Below are 10,856 nucleotides of genomic sequence, written 5' to 3' on the forward strand. Positions count from 1 at the left end.
TTCTTATGAGCAATATTAACCCTGTCAACCAATAAGCTAGATAAATTAGTCGGTCAATTCAATTGAAGAATACAATAGGATTGTTAGATAGCCCATAACCCTAGATCGTTTTCATTACATTGATATCATTAAAATCTGCTCTTTCTCTGTTCAAAGTCTATTATTTATATTTTTCTTATTTAATTAGTTGGAATAAAATATTTTTAGATTTAATTCTTGTTTAGATAATTAAGATAGGCTAATTTAGTTAATAGTTAATCATAAGTCCTCGTGGGTTCGACATCCGACTTTGAGTCACTTTATTACTTGACGACCGCGTATACTTGCGTGAGTGTGTTTGGTCGCAACAAGTTTTTGGCGCCGTTGCCGGGGACTTAGAAATTAGCTACGTGACTAAGTTAAGCTTTTATTAGATATTTGTTTTCAAGTTTTAATTTTCAGTTTGCCTGGTTTGTGTCAACGCAGGGTTTACTCTCGAATGCAGAGGAGTAGAAGTGCAAACAACCTCATTCCTCTTGATCCAGAAATCGAACGAACATTACATAGAGTGAGAAGGGAACACGAAGCTAGAACGAGAATAGAAAGAGATTTGGACATCGCAATCCAACCACAGCCAATAGATATGGCAGGCAATGAAGAGCGTCCGGTAATCGAAGCCGCAAGGCCCAATCTTGCGAATATGACTCAGGCTATTGTGAAGCCTGATATCACTGGGCATTTTGAACTCAAACAGTACATGGTACAGCTGATTCAGTCCACAGGACAATATGTGGGTCTATCTCATGAGGACCCGCAGAGGCATATTCAGAACTTCTTGGAAATCACGGACACTTACAATTATCCGAACGTCTCCAAGGACTATGTCAGGCTGACACTATTCCCTTTTTCACTGTTGGGGGAAGCTAAAGAATGGTTGCAAAAGGAGCCCGCGAACTCTATCCACACTTGGGATGATCTAGCAAGGAAATTCCTGATCAAGTTTTTCCCAACTAAGAAGACAAAGTCGTTGAGGAGCCAAATTCTTGGGTTCCAACAACGGGATGGCGAGACACTTCGTCAAGCTTGGGAAAGATACAAGAAACTACTCAGAGACTGCCCGCATCATTGTCAAACTGATGAGGTATTGGGTCACACTTTTGTTGATGGGTTAGATGAAGCATCAAAGATGAATCTTGACTCAGCTTGTGGGGGTAGTTGCATGGCAAGACCGTATAGTGAAATACAACTCCTGCTAAATAATTTCACTGCTAATGACCATAATTGGCAAGGAGAGGGGGATTCACGAAGGGTAATTAAACAGAAGGCCGCCGGTTTGATTGAGCTTGATGACTTTTCCGCCATGAGAGCCGATATAGCAAAATTGGCAAATCAGATGAATAGAATGACAACACAACAAATGCAACATGTACAGCAGATGTCTATTTGTTGCGAACTATGCGGAGACAGTCATATGATTGACATGTGCCCCACGAATCCTGAATCTATATACTATGTGGGACAACAAAACAGAGGTCCTATGAATCAACATGCGCAATATGGGAACACTTACAACCCAAACTGGAGGAATCATCCTAACTTCTCATGGGGCGGAAGTCAACAGAATCAGTATAGGCCTCAAGGGAATTTTACTCAACCTCAGAAGCCACCCCAACAAATGGAAGAAAGTACGAATGACTTGCTGAAAAAGTTGTTACTAGACAATCAACAGCTCAGGACCGATTTCAGAAATCTTGAGAGGCAAATGGGGCAGTTAGCAGCAAACCAAAATACTAGACCTACAGGCTCACTTCCCAGTGATACAGAGAAGAACCCTCAAATTAATGCAGTTACACTTAGAAACGGGAGGGAACTAGAGGAAGCGCCAAGGAAGATAAAAGAAAAACCTATACCTGGGGGGAGTTGACACCTAAGGCAACACAAGAGTCAAAGGAAGATGATGCAAGTTCAGAGCGAATGGAGGTTACAAGGCCACCACCACCTTTCCCCCAAAGATTGCAGAAAAGGAATGACGATCGCATGTTCAACAAATTTCTCTCCATGTTGAGTCAGGTTCAATTAAATATTCCATTAGTGGATGTACTTCGTGAAATTCCAAAGTACGCTAAGTACATAAAAGACATAGTGGCTCATAAGAGGAAATTGACTGAGTTCGAGACGGTTGCACTTACTGAGGAATGCACATCAAGGGTCCAAAACAAGCTTCCCCAAAAGCTTAAGGACCCTGGCAGCTTCACTATTCCAGTACAAATCGGTAATATTAACGTGGGACGTGCTCTGTGTGATTTGGGTGCAAGCATAAATCTGATGCCGTTATCCTTGTTTAAGCAATTAGGTCTGGGAGCTCCGAGACCAACCACCGTGATGTTGCAATTAGCTGATAGGTCCATAGCCTACCCCGAAGGAGTGATTGAAGATGTGCTGCTGCAAATTGGAAAATTCATCTTCCCAGCTGACTTCATTATTCTAGACTTCGAGGCTGATGAACAAGTTCCAATCATATTGGGACGACCTCTCTTGGCTACTGGCGATGCAATAATTAAAGTGAGAGAAGGGAAAATGATTATGAGAGTGGACAACGAGGAGGCAGTCTTCAATGTCTACAAAGCAATCCAACTCCCCCGCCACTATGAGGAGCTCTCTATGATATCTGTGGTGGAGGTGGATGAGAAACTTCTTAACACGAGTGTATATCTAGGCGACTGTTTAGAAAAAGCAATCATGCTGTTTGATAGCTTGGAGATGGATGATGAGGTTGAGGAGATGAAGGGAATCCTAGATACATCATGTGGTTACATGCAAGGAATAATCCCGTTTGAGCCCCTGAATAGGCCAAGTGGCCCCCCACCAAAGCCGTCAATTGAAAAAGCTCCAAATTTGGAACTTAAACCCCTAACCCCTCACCTTCAATATGCTTATTTGGGAAGTTCTGACACTTTACCTGTTATTATTTCTGCTCACTTGTCTAAATTACAGGAAGAAAAGCTATTAAGGGTGTTACGTGAGCACAAACGAGCAATTGGGTGGACAATGTCTGACATTAAAGGCATTAGTCCAGCTTTCTGCATGCACAAAATCCTCATGGAGGACGGACACAAGCCGAGTGTAGAACACCAACGCCGACTAAATCCAATCATGAAAGAAGTGGTAAGAAAAGAAGTGATTAAGTGGCTTGATGCAGGTATTGTATTTCCAATCTCTGATAGTAAATGGGTAAGCCCCGTTCAATGTGTGCCGAAGAAAGGGGGGATAACCGTAGTAGTTAATGAAAATAATGACTTAATTCCTACAAGAACTGTAACTGGATGGAGAATTTGCATAGATTACAGAAAACTAAACAATGCCACCCGGAAAGACCACTTTCCCCTGCCTTTTATTGACCAAATGCTTGATAGATTAGCTGGCCAGGAATACTACTGTTTCCTGGACGGTTATTCGGGGTATAATCAGATTGCTATAGCCCCAGAAGACCAAGAGAAAACTACATTTACATGTCCTTATGGCACGTATGCGTTCAAGAGAATGCCCTTCGGTCTTTGTAATGCACCTGCGACTTTTCAAAGGTGTATGATGGCTATTTTCACTGACATGGTTGAAAGATATGTAGAAGTATTCATGGACGATTTTTCTGTGTTTGGATGTTCTTTTGATAGTTGTTTGATGAACCTTGATAAAGTGCTAGCTAGGTGTGAAGAGACGAACTTGGTGCTAAACTGGGAAAAGTGCCATTTCATGGTACGTGAAGGTATAGTTTTGGGGCACAAGGTTTCAAAAGATGGTCTACAGGTGGATAAAGCAAAGGTGGAGACGATCGAAAAATTGCCCCCGCCGACATCCATCAAAGGCATTCGCAGTTTCTTGGGTCATGCAGGTTTTTATCGTCGTTTCATTAAAGATTTTTCGAAAATTTCTTCCCCTTTGTGCAGGCTTCTAGAGAAAGACGTTACCTTCAAGTTTGATAATGCATGTCTGAAAGCATTTGAGGAGCTGAAGGGAAGATTGGTGACTGCACCAATTATCATTGGCCCCGATTGGGCACAACCATTTGAGTTGATGTGCGATGCAAGTGACATAGCAATTGGAGCGGTGTTGGGGCAAAGGAGGGATAAAATCTTTCACTCCATTTATTATGCAAGCAAAACTATGAATCCAGCTCAGATGAATTATACAGTGACTGAAAAGGAGTTGCTTGCAGTGGTGTGGGCGTTTTGACAAGTTCAGATCCTATCTAGTGGGAACCAAAGTCATCGTCTACACAGATCATTCAGCTATCAGATACCTATTTGAAAAGAAAGATGCCAAGCCGAGGCTGATTCGTTGGGTCCTCCTCTTGCAAGAATTTGACTTAGAGATCCGAGATCGAAAAGGGACAGAAAATCAAGTGGCCGATCATTTGTCCAGATTAGAGAGCCGGAACCATGTAGCTGAAGGAGGGTCAATTAAAGAAACATTTCCGGATGAGCAAATATTGGCAATCACCTCAGGTGAAGCCCCATGGTATGCAGATTATGTGAATTTTATCGCAAGTGGGGTAACGCCACTAGAATGGACAGCTGACAATAGAAGAAGATTCCTACATGATGTAAGGTTCTACGTGTGGGATGAGCCATTCCTATATAGGCAGTGTGCAGATCAGTTGGTGAGAAGGTGTGTTCCTGAGGAAGAGATGAAGGCTATACTACATGACTGCCATGCGTCACCATATGGAGGTCATCACGGCGGGGATAGAACCGCCCAAAAAGTGCTACAATCAGGTTTTTATTGGCCAAAATTGTTTAAGGATGCACATGCCTTCGTTAAAAATTGTGATAGATGCCAAAGAACTGGAACTATCACGAGGAAGCACGAGATGCCCTTGCAAAATATACTGGCGGTAGAACTTTTTGATGTTTGGGGGATTGATTTTATGGGACCATTTCCATATTCTAACGGACACAGATACATCTTGGTGGCGGTCGACTATGTTTCTAAGTGGGTAGAGGCCATAGCTCTTCCTACTAACGACGCAAAAGTTGTGGTAGGCTTTGTAAAGAAGCACATCTTCACACGTTTTGGGACCCCAAGAGTGTTGATAAGCGACGGGGGAACTCACTTTTGTAACAAACTGCTGAATAATATTCTTGCAAAATACGGAGTCAAGCACAAAGTTTCCACTGCCTATCATCCCCAAACGAGTGGTCAAGTAGAAGTTTCCAACAGAGAGGTCAAGCAGATTTTGGAAAAGACAGTAAGTATGAATAGAAAGGACTGGGCCGGGAAGCTGGATGACGCATTATGGGCATATCGCACTGCGTACAAGACCCCAATAGGCACTTCTCCGTACAGGTTGGTTTATGGGAAGGCCTGCCATCTGCCCGTCGAGCTTGAACACAAAGCATATTGGGCGATTAAAAAGCTAAATATGGAGATGGACTTGGCCGGTGAAAAGAGATTGCTACAACTCAACGAGCTTGATGAGTTTCGATTGCATGCGTATGAAAATGCCAAATTGTATAAAGAGAAGACCAAAAGATGGCATGATAAGCATATCCAACATCGTGAGTTTGAACCAGGTCAACAAATTCTACTGTTTAATTCAAGGCTAAAGCTTTTTCCAGGAAAGCTTAAATCTCGATGGTCGGGTCCGTTTGAAGTGGTTAGTGTGAAACCTCATGGTGCGATAGAATTGTGTGATAAGGGGTCCAATACGACATTCTTGGTAAATGGCCAAAGAGTAAAACACTATTGGGGTGGTGACATTGCACGTCACAAGACAACAATGGACTTAGTGGAGGCATGAAGAACATGTTGCGTCGTGCCGCGACGTTAAATCAGGCGCTTCTTGGGAGGCCACCCAAGTTAGTTAGTTTTTTATTTTTATTTTTAAAGAAAACGAGGCGGATGCGTCGCGTCCCCCTCAGCAAAAAAAAAAAATTGACGGGCCAATTGCTCAAGGCAGTGAAGTCTGCCTATCGCGCCCGTATCGCGTCCGAAATTTTTTTGAAGGAAGACAAGGGGATGCGTCGCGTCAAAGCTCGCACGCACAGGTAAGTAATATATATTTTAACACATCTTAAGATAACCTATTCGAACAAAAATGTTTCTTGCGACGCATCCACTCGTCTCATTTTGGCGACGCCTAAGAACGCAGAACAGAATTCTCTCATCGAAATTGTATCGCAATAAGATCAAACGCGACAGGTACGCATCATCCTCTTCGTTCTTCCGTTGGTTTCTCTCCAAATTCGTCTCTCCTCCCTCCTTCAATGGTAGCAACAAGTAGGTTTTGCAATTTCAAGATTTTTAGGGCTGTCGTTCTTGGTAGTTGTAATGGTTGAGAGATGATAAACTATAATTCCCTTCATCTCGTCCAACTTTGGGAGGGTAGTTGCACTGCTGAACTGATAGAATGAACTAGGCACACTTGTTGCATACCACATGTTCGACGAATTGTCCCTGAGAAAAATTTAGGCGTCGGTGAAGTCTGAGTAACCGAGCAACATTGGTGTATGCTTGAGAATAAGTGTGGGGTCGAGTGAGGGGCTATGTGAAATTGAGTTTTTGAAGAAAGTCATCACATACTTGCTGAAAGTCATGAGCTACAATTCCATGAAGAGTGAATGGCATGACTTTACGAATAACTTGAAGTCTGCAAGCTGTCGCAATTGCTTTCAAGCTGAACTTCGCTGTTTCATCTGCTAATTGTTGAATTCTTTGCATTGCAGGTACTTAGATTCGTAAAATGACAGCAGCGAGTAAACCATCCAAGCAACAAGACAAAGATGGTAACAAGCAACCGCCCAAAAAGCCTACCGGAAGGGCAGCGGGCGGTCCAAATCCACAGAAAAAGAGGAAGCGGACGGAGAAGGAAATGGAACTGCTGCCTCGGCAGTTAAGTGATGATTCAGAGCAAGAGGAGGAGGAAACATTGGTCCGGAGGACAGTGAAGAAGGGTATTACACCAAGCAAAGGAATAGAGATACGAGAGCCTGTGACATACCAAAGAAAAGCTTCGAGAATGAGTGCTCCAACTGATAAAGGGAAGGAGAAGATTACTACAGAATCTGAATCCGACTCCGATTCGGACAATGACCACCTACAGATCAACATGAGTGATGAAGACGAAGGTGAACCCATAGACCGAGTTGATTGGGAGAAATACTTTGTTAATGAGAAGGCATTCCGAGCCTATAAGAAGATATTGGTTTCAAAGAAGTACATTCCGGAAAAGCCGATAAACATCGGACCACTTAAGACAAAGTACTCAGAGTTTCTCAAGTCAATTCGAGAGGTGCAAAAATGGGGACCCATTCTGAAAGGTCATGGCAAAGCCAACCTCACCATTGTTAGAGAGCTCTACGCCAATTGGCGTCACGCACGGGGAAACATTGTGCGAGTAAGAGGGGTAGATATTAATGTGTCAGCTGAAGCTCTGAATAACTTCTTAAGGGTGCCACACACACTCACTGACAGGTTTGACGCCATATGCAAAACACCAGATTATGCACACATTAAGTCTGTCCTATGCCCTACCAGGAAGGATGCAGAATGGAAGCATGGGAGTATGGAGTACCACTCTATAGCAAAGGAATTCATGAGTGCGTTAGCACGTGTGGCTCTAAATTTCATTTGTAACTGACTGCTGCCATGCCAACATAAAACTGATGTCCCTCGTTACCGCGCACTCGTATTATATGCTTTATTAGAGGGGATACCACTCAACTTCGGAGCCATCATGCATGATCAAATACAGCGAACCAGGATGAATTACAAGTGGAGGCTGTTCTTTGCTAATACCCTAACGGCTTTTTTAACAGAAAGGGGAGTACTATGGGACAAGGAGAATGATGACATTGAGGCTAAAGCTCCAGGACCATATGATATCACTCATGTTCTAGAGCCGAACAAGGGGAGGTCTTCTAAGCTCACCGTCCAACAATTATTTGAGCATATGCAAGCAGATATGCAAGAGAACAGGGCTGAGCTGATAGCGACTCGTGTCGAGTTGAGTGCCACCAGGGATGAGTTGAGACAGACTCGTGCGGATCTAAGCCGAGTTCAGACCGAGCAGGCCACGATGATGAAGGAGATATCATTACTCCTCAGAGCTCTGGTTCAATGTGCAGGTACAGACATCTCCCAGCTGATTGCATCATCCACTGCCGGACCATCCACTCCTGTTCCTCCCATAGTCACCGAGGCTCCACTCAACAGGCCTATTGAGGTCGCTGTAACACCTGATACAGAATCAGCACCAGTTGTTGATGATAGGAATGCTATGGATGCAGATGCTCCTCCACAGACTGCGGATGAGCCCTCCACCTTGACTTAAGGGAGTCCTTCTCACCTTACTTTACCTTGTTTGTGTGCGTTGGGGACAACGCACAGTCCTAAGTGTGGGGTGGGGGTGATTTATGTTTGATGTATGGATGAATGTACTAATATATTCACTGGATTAATGGCATAAAATAGCAGTAAATTCATCTATATGGAGTAACTATCAGTTTATCTATCAGTTTATCATTATGAAAAAATAAAAAATAAAAATATATATATATATATATATATATATATATATATATATATATATATATATATAGTATCTTTGTAGATAGTAATAATCCCCTGTGGTTTTTCTTTGTGCCTCGGTTCTTTTCCATGGGATGTAGTTTGAACCGGGTAATTTTGTTTTCTTTTTAGAGTAGAGTAGGAATGTAGGGAATAAAAGGAGGAAGAATGATGAACCTAGGTGACCTTGACTTGGTTGATACTGGCATATTTAAGCGTTTACATATGTAATATCTTCCCTTCTCACTCTGAAATTATTGATGATGCCTTGTTAAAACGGATAGCATGTTTTGTTGCAGCCTATTTCTCATTTTCTTGACTTGTGTTCACTTTGCGCTTAATGCTTAATATCTCGTGGCTCCGTGAATACGTGCATTGTTTGAGAGTCGGAATGTAACCGTCCTTAATGAGTCATGTGCCATGTGTGGTGAGGTGTTTGTGTAGTCCATGTAGTGTACTTGTGTCTAGAACTTGCCCGGTATGTGAGTTGAAGCGAAATTTTAGGTGATGCTCGGTTTGAAAAATGATTTTAGGCTTTCTTTGATCTTTTTGAGCTTATTGCTTATCACAAATAAAATCTATCCCTAGTTAAACCTTTTGAGCCTGTAGACCTTTTATTTGGTACCCACATTACAAGCCTATGCCCTTTTTATTCTTAATTGACATTGTTTTGATCCTTTTACCTCTTAAAGCACTTTAATTGTTAGATGAGCGCTAAAAGAAGTAAGAAGGGACTAAGTGTGGGGTGACTTTTGAGTGGAACCAATGAAAGAAAGAAAGAAGGGTGCACTTATTTTGTAAAATAATACACCACTAGCGGAAATTGAAAGAAAGAAAAATATAAATGAATAAATTGTTGTCTTGTTCTTGCTAGTGGGTATGAATTAAAGTAGTGCTTAAAGAAGGAGGAAATATTGTTGGGGTGATATTATTTGTGAAATTGAAGTGGTGTTGAAGAATTTGCGCTTAAGTTATTTGATGATGTGTTAAAGTGCTTAGGAGGGTGAATCACTATTCCTTAAATATATCCTACCCGTCCCTTAGCCCACATTACAACCATGAAAAAGTCCTAATTGATTTTAGATCGAGCGAGCTTACATTAGTAGAGATTTACATTAAGGGCAAGCCTATGGTACTAACTGCATGCATGCGACTTCTTTTGTGAGAGTGAGCGATTTTCTTTGTGAGCATGAATGTGTGGATTAATTCTACTCTCTTTGCTTTTGTTGTGAGGGCACATGGTTTCACGAGGGATAGGTAACGTTATTAGACTTCTCTATGATGTTGGGTGTTCAAGCCATGAGTGCATTGTAACATTGAGTCGGTTTTTGAGGTTAGGATTGTTATGAGCATGTTGTCTTTGTTCGAATATGTTTAAAGAAGGGCCTAAGAAAAGGAAAGTGTGTTGATGCATAGTCTAGAGCCTAATTGTAGCAAATAACCATGGTCATAGATGTAGTGTGCTTTGAATGATAAGAGTTTAATTTTGTCTCGTCTACTATAGGATGGTTTGTTCGAGGACGAACAAAGGTTTAAGTGTGGGGTAGTGATGTTTGGCATATTTCGATATGTGTTGATGTTACTTTGCCCATGCTTTAACCACTTTTTGATGTTATTTAATCTTTAAAACACCCAACATGGTGTAATTATTGGTTTGATGACTAATTAAGTTATGTGTGACGATTTAAGGTGTTCGGAGTGCAAAATATGAAGAAAAGGTGGTTTAGCTAGAGGAAGAAGGGTTGGATGCGTCGCATCCAACCTAGGAAAACATCATCATGCATGCAACCTTAGCAGTGAAGTTGGGCCATCGCGTCTGCCATCGCATGCGAAACTGGGAAGTAGAAGTGAAGCTGGATGCGTCGCGTCCACCATCGCATGCAAGCTGAGAAATAGAGGACAAGGTGGATGCGTCGCATCCACCTTCGCAGGCAAAAATTGAAATGGAGGACAAGGTGGATGCGTCGCATCCACCTTAGCATCAATCCCTGAAGCCGATTTGGACTAGGAATAGGAGAGCTTTGGCCCACGACTTTTGTACGCAATATATAAGCCAAAAAGGCCTCTTTTAGGTTATCTAACATATTGGGAAGGGGGAAAAAGCCACGAAAAAGCTGTGGAGGCCGGAATTCATCGAGTTTCATCTTTCTCCCACCAAACTTAGTAATTTTTATGTTTCTTTATATGATTTGTTGTTTGGCTACCATGTCTATGTGGAGCTAAACTTCACGTTCTAGGGTTGTGGTTCTTTCATGACTATTGTTATTCGGATATTGATTTTGACTTCTTGATTTATCATATTAGTTTATTTA

At 42.1% G+C, this 10,856-nt stretch overlaps 1 long non-coding RNA gene across 1 annotated transcript; it reads left to right on the plus strand.

Annotated features, from left to right (window-relative positions):
- Window positions 1-10,199: 10,199 nt before the first annotated feature.
- LOC138895099 (uncharacterized) lies at window positions 10,200-10,856 on the plus strand. Its single transcript, XR_011409293.1, has 2 exons — window positions 10,200-10,448; window positions 10,500-10,856. It is a non-coding gene; the product is annotated as an uncharacterized lncRNA (long non-coding RNA).

Source organism: Nicotiana tomentosiformis, chromosome 7 (assembly GCF_000390325.3).
Source record: "Nicotiana tomentosiformis chromosome 7, ASM39032v3, whole genome shotgun sequence".
In the NCBI taxonomy this organism is placed as follows: domain Eukaryota; kingdom Viridiplantae; phylum Streptophyta; class Magnoliopsida; order Solanales; family Solanaceae; genus Nicotiana; species Nicotiana tomentosiformis.